This window comes from Ambystoma mexicanum, chromosome 11 (genome assembly GCF_040938575.1).
Source record: "Ambystoma mexicanum isolate Mex_15411 chromosome 11, UKY_AmexF1_1, whole genome shotgun sequence".
In the NCBI taxonomy this organism is placed as follows: Eukaryota; Metazoa; Chordata; class Amphibia; order Caudata; family Ambystomatidae; genus Ambystoma; species Ambystoma mexicanum.
The window spans coordinates 1,466,307,790-1,466,327,490 of NC_090934.1; the positions used below are offsets into that span (position 1 = coordinate 1,466,307,790).

Consider the following 19,701-nt stretch of genomic DNA (forward strand, 5'->3'; position numbering starts at 1 on the left):
AAAATAAGTAAACAAAAGCCCTAAACATTATTTCAGTATTGCAATCTCGCTAGCGGTGCACTGCTCAAAATACCAAGATGGCGCCCATACGTGTTTCTGAGGCTATTTAGCTGCCATCCTGGTCATTAAAATCAGCCAATCAGTTTGCTGTTTGTTCTTTTGTTCGTCTTTTATTTATTTAATTTTAAACTTCCTACTAGCAGAATTTTCATCACAGCAAAGAAGGATATTTAGTTGGTGCAAATTGTAACCATTAATCCAGATTTCCGGTAAAGCATCCATTGGCTTCCAGCAAAAATCCCTGCAGCGCTTTGAATTGAGGAAACAACTTTCTGATAACATTTGCTCCCTCTGGATGAGATTGCCTTGCATATGTCTGTGCTTTTACTACAGGGTAGTAGGTTATTACCTTATTTCTTTGAGGCGTTTTGCACCACTTCAATGCCCTGGGTAGAGTCAACCTGCTGGTAGTTAGTTATTGGTGCAGTGTATAAAGGCCGAACCAGGCCCCAGAGCTTGTTACATTGCCAAACCTCAACGGACTTGGGGACAGAAAAACAAATTATGGTAAAGAACAGATAGCGTACTCAAGGAAACACATCAAATTAATATTGAGTGGGAAGGCAGAAACAGGGTTATGATCACAAGACCTTGGCACCTTAGGCTGGGGTCTGAGGTATTTGGCGCCATTTTAATGGGTAGAACAGGCATTAGTCTGCCCTGATCTGGATGGCCTGTCGAGAGGATCGGTGCTGAAATTCTGATTTGAGTTTAAGGGCCAGGAAGAGAGATCAGTCGTGATCCACAAGGAGTGATGCCAAAGTGAGGAAGAGCAGGAGCCTCCTATATGTTGAAGACCTGAGATTGTGACATGTTTGACAGCAGCCGTTGTGCCAATACATGAAAGGAGTGTTTGAGAGAAGATACCCATTGAGACAACCCTACTGAATGTATCCCCGAAGTGATGAGAACCTAAGGGAGGAACTCCCTGAAGGAATATGAAAAAGAGCAAAGAAAGATGCCAGTGACGTCACAATAGACATGAAGTGACGTCCCGAGATACTGGCTGAAGAAGATGTATGGATCCTACAGAAACTAATGACCAAGTAAAGAATCAAGTGAACTTTTAAATGCAAAATAGAAGACTTCAAGTGCACAAAGTGCTGCAGAGACTCAACCGTTCAATCATTGTACAGAAGCTGAAACGCAAGTAGATTAAGTCATCATAGAAGCTGCCTATACGTAGTGAATCGAAAGCAGGCGAAGCTGCCATTGTATAGAAGCTGGACATCGGTATCATGAATTTAGCAAGCCAGGACCCATGAGGAGGGAAGGGAAAACTGTGTCGCAGCAAGAATAAGCTGACTCGTGGAGCTGCATGGCGAAGCTGTCTGGCTTGGAGTCAAGACTGAAGCAGCCACGGTCGGCTATCTATTCTGGAAAGCACTGAATGTGCAGAGGATGAGTCATCCCTTGTTGAGGTGCAAGAAAGAACACAAAGAGTGACAAGTTTTATTCATTTAAGGCATTTAAAACCTGCCAATTGGACCAATTCGTGGTATCCTGTCACGTGAGCCAAGGATGAAAATAGAGTTCAGAATTGAAGTCCCACAACACGATAGTGAGAGCTCTCACTCCCATGTATTCTAAAAGACAAGGATACTTTTGCAAGGCCAAGCTCAAAGACAATCTTCATGGCAGAAGGCATGAGCAAGGAGAGATGCTGGGCTAATTAAGTAGGGAGGTAGTGTCATGCCCCATCTCCTTGCACCTGGGTCTGGGCTTACATGCTGCTAAGTGAACCGAATGTTCCAGACATGGCACAAGCGTGCCAACCAATTATATTAGTCCATATAACGAAGGACCTTATAGTTTGTAAATGAATGAGAAACTGTGTATCTAATGTTTTTGAAGATGACATGTTTTAGAGGTAGGCATATATTGTCCACCTGACGGTGGGCAGCCAATCACAATCCTGGTTCCTATAGAAAATAGACTTAGATGTCCCCTTTAAGCCAATCCCGACCCTTAGTAGGTTTTTCATTATTTGCCACGTAGTATGACATCACCTCGGACGTATTTTTAATATATAAACAATGATTTGGGTGAAGATCGCTGACAGAACCTGAGCGTACGCCTTTGTAAACGCCCTGTTTTAGATCATTGTTAATAAAACAGTACTTTGCCATCTTCCTGAGTTGGTTCGTTTATTTGGACTCTGAGTTATTCTACGTGATCCCATCCATTCCATGCATATTCCTAAAGGGCCCTAAGCTCAAAAGGGTGATCCAGTAATAGGTTGGAGTGAGGTGTCAAGACTCAGCAAGCCTACTGACTGCCAGTAGACATGCAGAGCTGGGAGGAGAGGGCCTCTGGGTGGAATCCGATGGGCAGCAACGGAAAGTGTGGCCAAGAGGAGTCCAATGTACATGTCTAACCTGGAGGTCCCAGGTTTCATAGGTGAGATGCTTGGTCTGTGCGGGTCTGCAGGCGGCATACCAAGATTTGTGTATTTGAGTTGTCACTTGCATAGGGCATGGGAAAGACTTAGGGCTTCATTACATGGTAGGAGGTAACCATGCCGCTATTGGCGGCATGGCTACTCGCTTACCGCATACCGGGTCCGGGTAGGCGGTATGGGGACTTACCAGGTCATTCCGACCCGGGAGGACCCGGTAAGTCCCCATGCCAAATACCATTCCCCATTCCCATTTGAGCCCCCATAGGGCTCAATGGGAATGGGGAAGGAGCTAATACCGGTACCGCAATTTGCGGTACGTTATTAGCTCTGAAGTCCCTTAGTGGGTCCCGTCCTTAACACCTAGTCAGACCAGGCGTTAAGGACCCGCTGAAGGACCTCGTAGTAGGGCGCTAAGGGATTACCAGCACCGGTGCCCTTACCGGTGCCAGTAATCCCTTAGCGCCTACCGTGTAATGAGGCCCTTAGACCTGGAATGTTCTGCGCTGAAAATCAGGACTTTAGATGCCATTCTGCGCACACGATTCATTGAATAGACTGCGCGGGGCTTTGCAGGGAGTTTGCGCTGGTCTAGCACACCTCTGCAAGCAGTCGAGCGTCTTGTGCGAAACTCCTCACAGAGTGTGGGTTGGGCCTACGCAGAGACCTAAATAGGGGGCGGAACATGCATAATGAGGAAGAACAATGTCACTATGTCCCGGGAGGATAGCTCAGCAGCAACGTGTTCACCTTGGAAGCAAGATGACACGAAGCAACACAAATTCGATCCCCGGGTCCGCGCTTAAAAACCTTTGGGTATTCAAGCGCATTATAAATATGCAACTAAGACAAAAAAAACTATTACGCAACTAAAAAACAAAAACAATTCCTGTAACAGTGCCTTGATGCCCGCGGGCTGTGTGAGTGCTTTAAAAATGCAAAAATAAATGAAAAACAAGGGAAAATGTGGGCATTCTGAGGGACAGCCAGCTCAAGGCAATGGCACGTCCCACAACTGCGCAAAACATGGATATGACCGTCCAACCTCACACCGGGGAAATGACCATGCAAAGCCCCTGATCTAACTGCCACCCGAAGGCAGGCGTACAGGCACTTGCGCATAGGAACCACCGCGCAGAGGTGAGATCGCATGTTGGATTTAGCGGTTTGTGCATGCAGACGGTGGTCCGATCGAATTTAGGGGTGCGCGTAAACAGTGTAGCAGGGTACTGGCACGGTTTACAGGGTTTGCACGCATATTGACCGGACAACGACAACTTTTCTGATACATGGTACGCATGATGTGGGGGTGTTGGGAAAAGTTACGAGGGATCCTAGACAATGTTTCCTCTAAGCTGTGCGCATGTGCGCTTGCCCAGCTTCCTTCTGGGTGCCGCTCAGAAGATTTTTAGCAGCGCACACAGACAATTCTCACCTATTCAAAAAGATTTAATAAGGCACAAGCCACAGCAATTACCTGAAATTGTCTTTCTTGTAAATTAAGCAACTAGTCTTGATATTCTGCTCATTTGCATTACACTAATATGCAAGGGTGACCGTAAACACCTAAAATCCCTAACAGCAAAATACACAGGCAAAGAATATGAAAAACTGGCTCCATGAACAGAAGAATCTAACCAAGATATTTATTCGTATTATTTATTTTTGCATTTGTAGAGCACCACGCAGCCCGGAAGCATCGGGGCGCTGTTTCAAGAAAATGACTTAGTTACAATGCACACATTAACCAAATAATGTTCCCTCCCCAACCATGACTCCTAAACCTGACTCTACCACACCTTTACCTTATGGCTCTAACTTCGACCCCAGAACACATTAAGATACTACCAGACAACCTTGACTCTTTCTCTCTTGGCTCTGCGAAAGGTTAGAAGACTTGTACCTACATCCACTTCTTTTATGTTTGTTGTAACATAAAAAGCATTCATGCGCCAACATTTCTGTTACTCATTGCACCTTCCCAAAAGCATCACCCACACCATATAATCGAACTACCAGCTCAAATATCGGATACTGACTGTAAGTACGCAGGCTACTTGGATGTGTAACCTTATCCCATACTGCCTCGTCTTTTTACATATGTCACGCATGTGCTTTGAAGATGCCCCCTTGCAAGTTAACGCATTATGAAACTCAAATATTAATTTGCCCTCTAAAGATTTTGAGAAGACAAATGTGATGCTCAGTGTCTCTTATTTTAGCATTACTAACATTACCCTATAAGTGGAGAGCAACATTGCAATATAATTTACTTAGCCTACATGGGATAAGGGGTATGGACTATGGGCCTCATTCCGAGTAGGGCGGTTAGGGATACCGGGCACCGGTAAGGAGACCGGTGACGGTAATCCCTTACCGCCCTACTACGAGTTCCCTTAGCGGGTCCCTCCTTTAATGCCTGGTCTGACCAGGCATTATGGACGGGACCCGTAAGGGAAATCAGAGCCAATAATGGTACCTCAAATTGCGGTACCATTATTAGCTACTCCCCCATCCCCATGGAGCCCTATGGGGCTCAAATGGGAATGGGGAATGTTTTTTTCAATGGGGATTTACCGGTCCCGCAAAGGTCGGACTACACTGGTAAGTCCCCATTGAACCAGACCAGTGCTGGTACCGTTATTGGAGGCAGTCATGGCGCAAATAGCGCCATGACCACCTCCAATCTCAGAATGAGGCCCTGTGTCTCCGATTAATGGTCAATAGTATCAGGACACCGGATATTCAGACAGGAAATTGCTTTTCACACAATCTGCATTGTTTCCAAGCATTCAGAGTTCCTTTGGGTATAGATCTTCACACATTATATGGTAACTCGCTTTCATACAAAAACGGTTTCACTGAGCACTTGTGTAATACTACACAATGATATAAGGGTGGGGTATGTTGCAAACAATCTAGTATGCACTGCAGAAGAATTGTGTACATGTAGAGTCATGACATTCTTAAAATGCACATAATATGTTGAGGCATTAAATATGAAGTGCTTGCAAAGTATGGTGGGTCTGCAAATATCCCAGTGAATGTTTGCTGCTAGAATCCCTCCCTTTTTACAGTTCTCGACCAACTAGTATTGGAGGCAGGCACAGGGGCCGGGGAAGGCTATGGGTGGGAGAGCACAGGTATGAACAAAGCAGCGCATTTCAAAAACCTAGGCAGACGATTCGGCAGTACACCGAAGGAAATGTGTAGCTTGTTTGCTAAAGGATAGGGACTTCTAGTACCCATCTAGACAACAGCACCTTCTTTTTCTTTCTATGCGCAGCTGCTGAGGGCTTTTCAATATGACCATGTGTTCTGTGTGTATCGTCTCTAGCATCCCCCGGCATCCTATTTAACTGATCACAAAGAATTACAGAAGAGGGATCCAAAGTTACAGAAGAAGGCATTCAATAGTTGTATCTGTGATAAAGTGATGCTCTTAACTTAAAAGGCATACATATATGTGTGATTTTCTTCAGTCAGGCACTTGTTTAATTGTATCTAGGCTGTGGTGCGGAAGGGTGGGCTAAACTATACACTTTATTATGTGTCCTGCCATTTCACTTCCTATGTAGGGCTCTAATCAGATTTTGCTCCCTTCTTGGAGTCAAATGATTTTTCAGGGAATAAAAAAGTATTTAGCTCTGCCAATAGGGATACTTTCTGCTTATTAAAAGATGTTCTTTCCCCTTAAAATTCTTCTTGAGATCGGGAATTAATATTATTAGAGTTCCTTCCATTGCCACTGCTCTACTGGGATCACACATTTCTGATCTCACATTCTGAGGTGCAGTTATTCTGATGCAATTATCATCCTTACACAAATTATTAGAAGCCTGTTCTCCTAGTCCTTGAATTACTTCATTAAAGTGGCACTTGAACTCCTATCAGCATGTTTTTGGACACATTGCTTTTAACTGCCATTAATCCATCGGCAAATAATAATTCCAAACTCTCTTCTGCGACAGTAGCTCACAAAGTGGCTTAGCTCATTAGTCAGTTGAGCACATGGAAAATAATGTGCACACAACAGCAAACCAGATCCTCACATAGAGAAAAATGATTAGAGGGAACATTGATCCTAGGCAGTGTCGCCAGGTTTGTATGCTGTTTCTCCAGGGTGCATTGCTTCACGGTCGAGGAGTGCACAAGGGTCTGTATGCACGTCTGGAATTGCTATGCATGGGGGCGTGTTGTGAGCGTTCCAGGCACTCCATGCACATAAGGTTGTTTCGCATGGGTAATTCTGTGAATACGGAAAGCGCACAGATTTTCTTATTTACTCAGGGACGCGCAAAGTACTTTTCGAGGCGTGAACTTTGCCGGCTCAACCGGCTCAAGGCGCTCTTTTCCATGAATCAGACTCTTAATGCACTAAAAAAGCCTTTTCAGAATGGGTTGGTCTTCAAGGACTTTTTTGAAGGGTGAATGCAGTTAGGTGGTTTGAAATAATTCATTCGAGCTCCAGATCTGTTTTAACTTGTAAAGCGCTTCCACAATGGGAAGCAGGTAGTTGGTGCTGAGCCTTGACATAGAAAAGAGGCAAGGCCACCAGACAGATGAGAGTTGAAAGTCGGTCGGGAAGAGTCAATTGTTGAGGCAACATTGAAAGAACAATAAAGAGGACGTGATTCGGTATCAGGTAATGATGTCCCCAAACATAATGTCCCCATGCATAATGTCCCCATACATAATGTCCCCATGCATAATGTCCCCATACATAATGTCCCCATGCATAATGTCCCCATGCATAATGTCCCCATGCATAATGTTGCCATGCATAATGTCCCCATGCATAATGTCCCCATGCATAATGAAGGACAAGGTCTGAGTGTTGGGAATGCTTTGAGGGTGAAGCGTATGGTGTGACAGACAGTACTAGAGCAAGGTTTTAGAACATTGTTCGGGCGCGGGTCAAAGAGGAGCCAGATTTCAATTTGGCAAGAAGTCGGGGCAGGGGTTCAGGGCCCAGAAGCGAGAAAGCAGGCGGAAGAGTAGGGGAGACAGAAGGAGGAGAAGTGCAATTGCTATTAAGACTTGTAACAAAGCTTTCCAAATAGGAATGTATGGATGCTGGTGTGCCTGAAAAGAAAGGTGTATTGCATTATGTTATGATATGATATGATACGATATGGCATTTATAACGCGCCTAGACACAAGTGTTTCAAGGCACGACAGTTCCCTCTCTATCTTGTTTTGTGCTATTTGAGGTATTTGCTACACTGAGTTCATAGCGCCACGGAGCAGCGAATGCCTTTGCAGGGAGCGTGAACACCTAGCATGGCGTGTGGGACATAGAACATATAGTGTGTGCCGGGGGTCCAGCTGAGATGGACTCCATGAATGAGGTTGTGATGGAGTTGGGAGACGGTATTCATGAGTACACTTTCCTCTTTACATTACACACATTTATTATATCATTTTGGTACACTGGGCAATAAAGTGATAAATACACCATTTTTTCTTCAGGGCGAGAAGCCAGGATATTAACACAATCTCTGAGGTCACTAGACTGCATAAACCCCTGTACACATGTTAAAGTTGTAATTATCCTAGAAACAATCAGTTGCACTACAAACACAAAACAAAACTAAAGTCAAGATCAAGAAGAAGCAAATCTCACTGTGGGGATCTAGCGGTGAAGTCCTTGACATTATTGGCTGCAATGAAACAATAGAGTGGGAGGGAGGGAGCACTCAGAGGACGGGGCATAGTTGCAATCTGTGGAGGCAGCACATTCTAGTCCTGATTATGAGTAGCCGTCCTCGTGCATCTGCTTGCCCGGGAGGAGGCGTGTTTAGCACCTTATAACATGATGAAAAGAAGCTGCTTGCGCCCTCAGAACAAACACATTGCAGCATTAAACCAAAGCTCTCCAATGCTAATCCATCCACACATATGCATCAATGAGTGATTTCCGGGGCTCCAAGGCATTGGGGGTGGGCTATGCGCCATAATGCAAGGAAGCACTTACTGTTTACACTTAGTGTGTGCAAATGCAAGCAAGAATGGAATGCAATAAAATGACCCCTCAATGTTGTGATAGTTCTTATCTCATCTGTCTCCCCCTTTGTGGTTGCTTAGCTTCTGCTGTTTTGCTTTCTTGTTTGTTCTTTCTGCTGGCTCTGGGTTTTTGATTCCTTTTGATTCCACCGTAGGTATATGTCCCTCCTAAAGAGAGGACATGCATTATAGCGGGCGAGTAGTGCCCTGATGGGCAGCAAACAACTATTCCTGTGATGACCTTACCCAGCCCCTCACCCCAAAAGAGCCAGGGGGCCTTGCAGTTGCTCACACTCACACAGAGAGACAACGTTGCAAATCAGATATGAAATCAAAAAGCGGAGAGAACAACGACAACAAATCTTTATTTTTGGTGACTTATTTATTCATGATATGATATGATATGGCATTTATAACGCGCATATACACAAGTGTTTCAAGGCGTGACGAAGCAAGGGAAGGGGAACAGAGGGGAGACAGACAACGATCCTACTAGGCCAAGTGTCATTGAGATCGTGCAAGTGCAGGGGAAGGGGGAAATGGGAAGAAGGAGGAGGGAACAGTGCAGTACAAGGGATAATATAATGATAACATAAAATAAATAAAGAACGGCCATCTGGTGGCAAGTGCAAGGGTAAGTGCAGACATCGGGTGTCAAGTGCTGTTAGTGGGGCTGTAGAGATACAGAAACAGTCCCAAAGTGCAGGGGTTGCCACATGGGTCTGCATGGTGCTGCACAGTGCCATTAGCCAGCCTCAGGGGGCTTCAGGAAAGTTATTAATGGGAGACACAGGAAAACCACCCAGGGTAGGGGTCTGCTGCAGTTGGTAATGGACGGGTGCAACGTTCTGTCGGTCATAAGGGTGTGCAGTTAGATGCATCACGCAGAGGTGTTAATAGGGAGGGCCTGGAGGGGCTATAGTCCCGGGTCTTTTGGTTGTAGCACCAGATAGAAGCTCAGGGTCTACAACTAAAAGGCTAGCTGGCCCTGAGTCCTGAAAGTCCCGCCATTAGTGTAGCCCCAAATCTTTTCCAGACCTAGCAACACCCCTGGCGTCACGTGATGGATAAGCCTTGGAGCGAGAGGAGCCCACAGGGGGCCAAGACCCGCAGAGGAGATGTTGGGACCAGCCTTAGGAACCAGACACATTCTCTTTGCAAAAACAACGTTGCTTACACTATACAATGCATAGGTCCCAAACACAGGAACCACCACAGGCTTCTAAAGGATTCTGAGGTGGGCTAGTAAATGTAAGACACTTTGATAGCAGAAGCCAATATATCAATCCTCCACTGACAGGCTCCCAAAAGAAAAGGGGATACACCCCAGCACCCTGTGGATCGCCCAATGTTCCCACCACAGCGAAGACCCAGAATCGGGCAGAAGGGCATTCCCACACTACTTCTCCTCCAGGACACTGAGATCCAGCAACAATGCAATTGCAACGATGCCAAATACCAACAGGCAATGACATGGCAGCGCCACCTTCTCCTTACTAGCAACCAAACTCCGGAACGCGGTACCCAAAAACCTCCATTCGGAAGAAGACCACCCAACTTTCAGAAAGCGGGCAAAAAGCATGGCTCTACTTCTGATCAACCCATGAGACCACCGCCTGGTACCACCAATCAAAAGGGAGATGCCTGCCATGCGCAAATGCGAGGCAGGGATCTGCCTGCTTCTTGCAAGTGTAAAAAGCAGGCAGGTTCCATAGTTAGCCCCAGCATTAACACGAGCTTGAAACCGATATGGTATGATATGGTATTGGTTATTTGTAAAGCGCCTATAAACAAAGCAAGTGTTTCAAAGCGCTCAAGGAGCGAGGGAACAAGGGGAAAAAACAACAGTCATTCAGCGCCCTGGAATTTCTGAACGATACAAGTCTGCACGGGCAGAGTGGGTGCAAATGCTGGCGCAAAAGCTGGAGTATTTGTGTGGTGGGGCGGAGGGAAGAGGCGGAGTAGTAAATTATGATCCGCCCCCTCTCTGCCAAACAAATGAATGAAAATATGGCATATAGCAAAATGCATGCGCAATGTGTCTTAGCAGGCATTTTACATATGAGTTTTACTCCAGACCATCATGAGCAGGAGCCCCTGTGTGATAGTCACCTGCTTGTAGTGCTTGATTGACACATGCAAGCATCTTCGCACGCGATAATGGTGTCACATGAGAGCGAAGGAAAACAATGATGTAATTAATACATGTTCATTGTATGTTCCGCCGTAGTGAAGAGAGCTGGCTGACGTTCTAAAACAGGCATAATGTAAAATATATGCTTCTATTGCAAATCCATTGTATAAAATGTATTTATTATAAATTGTACAGAGTTATTCGTAGAGTATTAGGGGGGCTTGAACCCCTAACGAAGACGTTCCAACATTCAGCACTCGGTCTCTGTCACGCATACAATATTTCAAAAATTGGAATTCGATTCAAGCGCTGTTATTATTAGTAAAGGTTTGGGTAGAAGGGAAAGGTGTGAGCACGTGGGGTGAGAGCAGAAGTCAGAGATGGGCAACTGGAATTAGGCGAAAGTTAGACCATCAAGGGGGTGGCAGGAGCCCAGAGGGAACACTTGGGGGCATGAAGGGTACCAGTGCAGCAGTACTCTCTGCAGCCTCACGGGTGGGGGCACGTCTGAGTCTTCTTGGCGTAAACACCATTGCTGACGTGGGGTTCAGAACAAGGTGCCAAATGGTGCCAGTGTTGGCAGATGTGGCAATGCCACAGTCTGACACAACTGTGCAGATGAAGGAGTGGAACAGTTCTGCAATGCCCCCAAAAGCAAGGACAAAAACACTACATTTTTTTTACACACGTTTGCAGGATTTGTGCACTTTTTTTTATAATAAATATATTTTTCATTTCATTTCATTTCATTTTTATATAGCGCCGGTAGCCCAAGGGCATCAGGGCGCTTTAAACGAACAGAGACACACATAGAAAACAGAAAGAGGCCAGTCCAAAGCTGAACCCTGAAGATGTCCCTGATCCAACTTATCCCGGTTCATCATCTGAAGAGATATGTTTTGAAACCCTTCCTGAAAGCAGAAGGTTTGTTTCAGACCTGAGTGTTTCCGGAACACTATTCCACAAGCTGGGCGCCTGAACCAAAAAGGGTTGGCTTAGTGTATAAAGTGGGGGGGGGGCTAGGGGGTGGAGGTGCTGCGAGGGTCTCCCCCTCATAAAAAAAAGTAGGGAGAAAAAAGAATTTTGGGAATTCGAGTAAAGAAAATTCGGTGCTTTGGACCTCAGTGTTATAAATTTGTTATTTTAACGAAGAACCGAAAACATCCTCTCTGGGAATTCAGGATAACGGGGGTCGGCAGCACGGAATTGCGGGTCCAGAGCCCAGCATGGTGGACTGCTGCAGGCCCAGGTGAGCAGATATCTCGGGTATGGATCCGGGTGGTGTGAAGACAAAGCGATGGTGTGGAGGACATGGAGGTAACTGCAGGGAAGGGTGAGTTATTGGGGGAAGCCTGTGGGAGATGCGAGCTGAGGATGAGTGCATGTCCATGCATGTGAAGAGGTGGTGGCGAGAGTGTGGGCAGAGGGCATGGTGCCACAGTCAAGCTTCTGTGCATCCGTGTCTAAGCTCCGATAGAATCTGTCGAGCAGACACATGCAGGGGGTGGCATGCATAAGACCAGGCACCTGAAGATTTCAGAAATATTGCCTGGGCTGGGGGGGCAAAGAAGAGCTGTTTAGGAGTTCAGCCACAGAATGCTCTCTAAGCCCCCACCTCAGCAGGGCTTGACTGTCTTGAGTCCTTGGTTTGAGAATGGATGTCAGACGGATGAGTGCAGCACACACTGGAAGAGATTTCAGAATTCAGTGATCAGGGACATGGGTGCTCCCATGCAGAGGCAGTGAATTCACAAGTGCCAGCAAGGCATGTCTTGCTCTGGTACGAGGCTGGCACTGTTAACATGGCACAACCGAGAAGAAGAAGAATGACTTCACCTATGGGTTGCGTGACTAAGGGACCTTTGCAGTGCTTTTGGGAAAGGGGCGTGGCTGTTTTCTATCTCTGTCACTGTGGCTGTGACGAATCAACTTGCCGGGCACCAGTGGTCCAGGGATGAATATCGGTTTCTAAACCCTCAATCAGCCCCACACCTCTAGTACACCAGAAGGGATACGAACAGATTGGAATACAAATGAATTTTAAGACCTCCTTGTCCAATTTTGGTAACGTGGACGGAACAACAGGCTTATCTCCGTAAGGTCGTAGATCAGTGGTTAGTCGCAACACAGCAAAAATACAATTATTACCCAATGAAAAAAGGGACTGTCCAGTGAAGGTTGGATAAACATATCTACTTCATCATTATTCAACAGCCAGTTCTAGCAACACTACACAATACAACCCACCCTGCAAAGGTAAGCAGAGGACAGACAGTTTCAAAGAAGGAAAAGGGATGCACTCTGGATGCTGACAGGAGGGAAGTCGGTAAAGTAATTAATCACAATAGTTCAAGGATACTTGGTTTCAACAGAAAGGGAGCAATGGATCGTAAAATGTCTCTAGGGGCCTTTGGAGAAGGACCAGGGGACAGAACCACAATGTACCTTGTGCTTGTAGAAGTTATTGGTGCTTGACAGTGTAGAGTCAGTTTCAGGGCACTTTGCAGTTTCTGCAACAGAGTTCAAGACAGGAGACAGCTGCGGGTATCAGGCGGCAGGAAGTTCAGCAAGCAAGGTTGTCAGACGGCTGCAGGCTTGCCTAGACAGAGGCTTGGGGTAAGGAATCAGTGTCTCAGTGCTGGTTGGCAGGTCTGAAGCACTGGTCGAGGTGTCTCGGACGATGTTCGCGACTGCGGCGTGACAACAGTCAGTGGTGCAGTCGGTTACAGTTCGAGGGGCTCGACTGGTTCAAAGATGTCCTTTAAGGCAGACCCTGGTTTATCCTTGTTGATGCACTGCTCCTTGCTTCTTCACTGGGCTTGTGTCGCCCTTTAAGGCAGACGGCCCAAAGCTGAGTAGATTGATGCACACAATGGCCCTGTCCTGTGTTTGGTTCAGAGACTCTCTGGCACTTCTCACCTAGGAGGCTTGCTTGCAGAGCCTATCAGGGCACGCTGTGTGCTGTCTGGGTACCGGTTCTGGAGCTGCTAGAGGGTCCCCTGGATTCAGTATCTCCCTCTGTTCCCTGGGCGATGTTTAGGGGAGGGATCTTGCTTCCCACTTTGGAAATCCTGGCCTTCCTTCACTGGCGGAAGCTGTGAGGCAGACTGTACCTTCAGCCAGGGTCCAAATGGGTTCTTCTTGTTAGTACTTGCGAGGTCTTCAGATGATCTGCCCAAAAAAGGCGCTCAGCCCTCTTTTTAAGCCAAATGGGCCACACTGATTGGAGAAGGCTAAGCCTACCTTAATGAGACAATCCTGGGTCCCCACCAACAATCTTATGTATGCTTGAGGTCATAACCAGAGAGCTTTGCAACAGAAAAGGTAAGAGGGTGAAAACATGTAATACTAAGTCCCACCCACCTTTCTGTCTGTTGTGGATCAAAGGGTCTCTCTGGTTTAATTGAGCTCTCTGTGGTTCCTGATTAAAGCGGCAGGTCTCCTTTGAAGCTGCGGCAAGAACAGACTTTCTGTCTCCATCAACCCACATATTCGTTCCCTCTGAATGGGGTCCCTCTCCAGGGATGACTACTGTAAACAGCTGTCCCAGACGTGATAGTTCACGGCCCTTGTTACTAAGAGGCGGGAGCTGACTTATGGTTGACACAGATACATATCAAAGATTGTTGGGGTTTTCCTGTCTTGTTTGTTAGTCCTGCAGCCAGGCCCCACATGGGCCTGTTTGAAGTATACTCTATTAGTATGTTAATTATGTTAACTGCTGCCACCATCTGCAGAGAGTAAACCAACAGAAATGGGCCGGATCCATGGATCATTTGATAGTTAATTTGGCTGGCCATGGCAAGGGGATGGTTTTGGCTCTCCACCTTCTGAGATGCAGTGAATTCTCCACCTGTCAGATCACAACTAAATATGACAAGGAGGACTGCACCGGTAGGCTGTGTCCACCCAGAGTACGCTGTCTATGTGTAAGTCGTGCGGTGATCATAGAAACATGTGTGCAGATTACCCCCACACATTTTCCAGAGGCTCATCTACCATCATTCAATTTCTTTTGAAATGTCAAAAAAGCCCAGGCGTGCACACACCCGCCGTGCGGATGGTCGACTTCCTCACCGTGGCTGTGTGTTCTTTAATAAGGAATCTTTCCATGATGCTTTAAGCCCATCAGGACACTGATTTGTGGAGAAGTGGCAACATATGCCTTCCCAGGATGTGTGAAAGGTGGCACTGGGGATCCTCCAAGTGAGGGGTCCCCTCGGAAAAGATAATTTGCTGGTGAATGTTGTGAGTCAAAGTCATGACGTCACTGAGAAATGAGAGCAACAGAGAAAGAGAGAGAGGGAGTGGGTGAGGAGAGCAAGAGAGAGCAAGAGGGTGAGAGAGTCTGGCATCCAAGGCTTATGCGGGCAAGACATGTGTTTGTCTTCAAGCTTTGTGAGGATCTGGGAAGATCCACTGAGAAGATGGCAACTGCCATCAAACCTCTCTTTTGCATGACTTGGCTGGGACTCCCAGGAAGTTGCTATACCGGCTGAAGGGTCAGCTTAAGTTGCTATACCGGCTGAAGGGTCACCTAAGAGTTGGGCAGACGGCACGCTAGGTTCGTCTTGAGTCTCATAACTTCATAGCCCCAGGGAGAGCTCCTTCCATGGCTCCTCAGATCCATGATGTGGCCCTGATGAGAAGCTCGGGAGCTGTGGGGAATATCTAATGAGACGTCAGGGGAGACCCCATGATTGATCGACCTGGGGGTGGGAGTCTAGGGCAGGAGTACGAGGGGCCTGAGATGCCATACGTAGCCGTCCAGTGACCTCAACAGCAGAGACCCATGTGGGGGGCTGTGTCGGTTGGATTGTCTAGGTTCCCGTTCAGGGAAAGCGTGTTTACCACAATGGTCGGCTTGCACTCAACACACATGTGTCACATACATGAGGGGGATGATACAGTAGAAGGCCACCCACACGTCTCAGGGAACCATCTGGGATAGGTCAGGTGTGAGGGTGCCCTAGAAACAGGGACATCGTGATACTGGGGTTCGGGTGGGAAAGTCTCTTTCAGCCTCTATATGGGCAAATCTCATCCACTACAGTAAGATGACGTCAGTGCCTGGCCCTGAGGATGGGCAAACAGGCTCATCCTGAGAGGATACTCCTTAGGGATGGGGATGGGTGAATGAGGAAGCGTCCTCCCACAGTTGGACTACAGGGCCTATCGCTTACCTGACCTGGGATGTCCTTGTTTATTTGAAGGTCATTTTAATGGCTAGCCTTGGTCCTCAAGTCTGGAGTGAACATTCGAGGTGTCGGTGGTTGATGTGCGCGTTGCAGACAGGTCTTGCAATTCTTGAGTGGAGTGGAGAGTTGCTTGAGTTAGTTGCATGTTTGGGATATTGTGGGACTGATGCCTGTGTTTTGGGGGATGATAGGAGTGTCACAACAGAGGCGATTGAGTGATGTTGTCCTCTGATGAAAAGGAGGTCAGTGATTGGGATTGGTGGTGGATGGGTGAGTGTGTGTAATCGGGTTCCATGGCAGCTTTGTGGTCTTGCTATACGAAGCCAGTCCTCAGGAGGGGTGGGCTGAGGAGTAGAAGGGTATTTTAGTGGTTTATAGAGATTGGAGTTGTGGGTGAGGATCAGTAATGCCTCTTGGATGGCGTGAAACATGTCACAAGATGTTCTATCTTATCGACTGAGTACGCTGCTCTGCAATGTCTCTTCAATTTTTTTAGACTGGGTTAGGTGACTCTGTTCCCACTCTAGTAATGCTGGTTCTTATGTTCTGGCTCACAATGGTGGGGAGGTGTTTGCTTGATGGTGCCAGTGGGGCAGCATGGCCACATCTCCATCAATGTTGCTAGCGGGAGGCGTATGCTTGGTGCTGCCGGTGGAGCAGTATGGAAACATCTTCATCAATGGTGCTAGGGGTAGGCGTATGCTCGGTGGTGGCAGTGGAGCAGTATGGCAACATCTTCATTGATGCTTCTAGGGGGAGGCGTATGCTTGGTGGTGCCAGTGGAGCAGTATGGCAACATCTTCATTGATGCTACTGAGAGGGGGCGTATGCTTGGTGGTGCCGGTGGAACAGGATGACAACATATTCATTGATGGTGCAAAGCTGTGTGATTTCAATGGAAGGTTGGTATTCCCCAATATCATGCCAACGTGTACACTTCCATCGCACGTAGGGGGTCGGGGGGCTACAGTGTACCCTGGAGGATCCTGCAGACATCTTCATGAGAGCGTATTGGGGTGCACAGGGGTGTTTCTGAATACCCCACATGTGCGTTGACCACTCAGTGCCGCTTGGCCCAAGCATGAGATATGTTGCCCCTTGGCCAACCATCCTTTCCTGGTGACACCCCTCCCCCCTAGCCACCTCCTCCCAACCCTCCATCCACTGGGATCAGGTCGTGAAATGCCAGAAGTGATCCCAGTTATATTAACGATGTTGGGAAGTTTGCCATGGCTCAGTGGCACGGGGCAAACCACAGTGCAGTCTCCTGGCAAAGTGTTTCATCTTTGCCAATTGCCATTAGCTCTTCTGCGCGGCGATGTTTGTGCAGTGCCTGCGATGCTGCCCCTACAACTCTAAAGAACCTCCTTAAGTTTTCTGAAACAGTCTATGCCATGGTCTCTGTATAGTGGCCCCCAGAGTGTGGACCTTGGTTTACTGTGTGAACATCTGTGCATTAACGTTAGTCTTGCCTTGTGTGCGGGGCGAACCGGGGTCTCAGGGCCCTACTGGGCCACAGAACCCCACAGCAGCATGTGTACGTTTTTCCTATACACGCACTCCCGGCCAAGGGCGCGGTGCGTTAGAAACACGGCGCTGGGAATAGCTTCTGGGGACAGAAAAAGTTTCCACGTCGGGAACGTTAAATGCAATGTGAGCCGGTTACTGTTCACTAAGACCAGCCATTCCCAATGAAAATACCCAGCTGTACTCAAGTCTCGTGTGCATGGAGCACTGGTGACTTCTGGGAGGCACTGTGGTGGATCCTGGCACACGGACAGGTGCACCGCGTGTCCTGGAAGGTGCCCAGCGCAGCCGCCAGACGCATCCTGGGGCCCCTTAAGCGGGAGCCCACACCTGGGTGGACCTTGGCAGTGGGCGCTGGCTGTGGCTGGCTCATGACTCATCTGCAAGACGCCAAGTGCAGCTCGCAACCACCCTGTCGGAACGTTTTACCAAGCGCGGTGGCCACGCGCACACAGCGCTAGAGGTGGGTGCCTACACTGCGGAGGCGCTACACTATAGCCTCGGAGCACGCGCTGGCTAAGGTGGCTGTTCCCTTTCACAGTCACATTCTTAAACGTCGTGCACCCGCTGGATGTCTAAGGTTCCCCAATACAGCGCCTAGAGGCGCTTGAGTACATACCGGGCTCTTTGTAATAAGCCCCACCCACGTGCTAATTTTCTCATTTTGCATATGAAACATCATCTCAATACAGTCACATAAGGGCCCGTTTCATGGCATTTTTGCACGGTGCAAAGTGAATTTGCACTGCTGAAAAGTGACTTTGCACTGCCAACACAAAGCCTGATTCATGGAACTGTGCAAAGTGTATTTTTGCAGTGCAAAGTCACATTGTCCTGCAAAAATGACCACTTGCACTGCCTTTGCACTGCAAACATACACTTTGCACAGTTCCATGAACCAGGGTTGAGTTTAAGGGAAGGTTCTGAGCCCTGAATAGCTCCCAGAACCCGATCCAATTGTGCGTTGATACTGAAGCGCTACCTGCTTCGGGCCGCCATGCAAGGCACTGCATTTTAGAAATGGGGGTTGGGAGGGGGTGGACAAGCCCATACAATATGTTGTGAAAAATATTCAAAATCCGCAAGTGCGACCACTCGTACAGATGTATTGACTGCAGGGGGCTCCCGCGCAAGGAACTGTGGGAACAAAAGAGTACACTGGTCAAATGCAAAGGAGGGGCAAGGCCCCCCAGCAGCACCTGACGGGTACCAAGGATCAAAAAAGGTTCCGAAATAACCGAGCACTGAGTGAAACAGGATACAGAGACGCACACAGTGGCAAAGCAGTTTAGGCGGTGAACCCCAAGAAAGACCCGGGCAGCGGAGACACTATCAATGGAGGGGGTGGGGAGTTATGTGTTTGGGGGGCAACGCAGACTCTTGGGGGAGCGCCCCTCATAACCTCCATTATAAAGCAGTGGCGCCGCGGCAGAAACGGCCTCATAAGAAATATCTGCCCGGTGTGTGACTGACTCCATGCCGGCCCTGCCAGCACCCGCCTCCCCCCGCCCCCGTGCACCAGCCAGCCCACCTCTGAAAGAGGGGGCGCGCTGTGGAAAGCCCGGCCTTTACCCCTCCGTTCAGAAGCCTCGCAGGCAGTAAGCTGTTATAAAATGCGACTTACCAGGACTAAACGCTGAACATATCCTCGTACAAAGTTCTCGGAGCTCCGAGAAGTGCTGCCCCCCGTCCCGTCAGCTCTGCTTGCCGCTCGCCTCTAGCGCCTCGCACACAATGTAGCCGCTCAGCGCGCTCCCGGCGCTCCTCGTGAAAGCCTCGGCGCGGGCGGTGCAGCGGCCGCCCAGCCGTGCATACAGGCCGCGTTATTCCCCAGCCTCCACACCGAGGTGCCCGTGCCTCAGGCGGGCTGCAGGAAACCTCAAACTCTCCCCTGGACTCCCCCTGCCTCTCCTCTCCTCTCCCGGCGCACAGCCCACTGCTGCGCTGCGCGGAAAATGCGCTCACATGCTGTGCGCACCAGCAGGCCCTGCCCGCGGCCGGGAACTGGGGGCTCTTTGTGTGTTTCTTCCTGGGTTCCCGGCTCTGGGGCCGAGGCTGAAGCGAGTCATTCAGCTCACCTCTCGCCCCTATATAAAGAGCAGGAAAAAAGCGGCCACTCTTCCCAAAGCAAACACCTTCCCGGAAAAGCAGCCAGGGGCTTGGGGGGGGGGGGGGGCAGAGGAGGGGCGCCGAGTATACCCTGTATACCCTGTGTGGTGCCGGTGGTGGCCGCAGCCGAGTGCACGCGCCTCGAGGCTGGCGCTGGGGCTGGGCTTCAGGCCATGACAGACGTGTTTGCCAAGTGCCCTATAAACGTGGCTAGAGCTTGTGGTGGGACCTCCTGAGCAGGTTGCCCACACTCCTGCGGGCAGGTAGGG

The 19,701-nt window shown here is 48.5% G+C and overlaps 1 protein-coding gene across 1 annotated transcript in view; it reads right to left on the reverse strand.

The window, feature by feature from the left end:
- Positions 1-19,361, reverse strand: part of IL16 (interleukin 16) — a 364,690-nt gene extending 345,329 nt beyond the window's left edge. Inside the window, exon 1 of the mRNA XM_069625140.1 lies at positions 18,948-19,361. The gene's annotated coding sequence lies outside the window, so the exon portion shown is untranslated. The remainder of the gene's footprint in view (positions 1-18,947) is intronic.
- Positions 19,362-19,701: the final 340 nt, after the last annotated feature.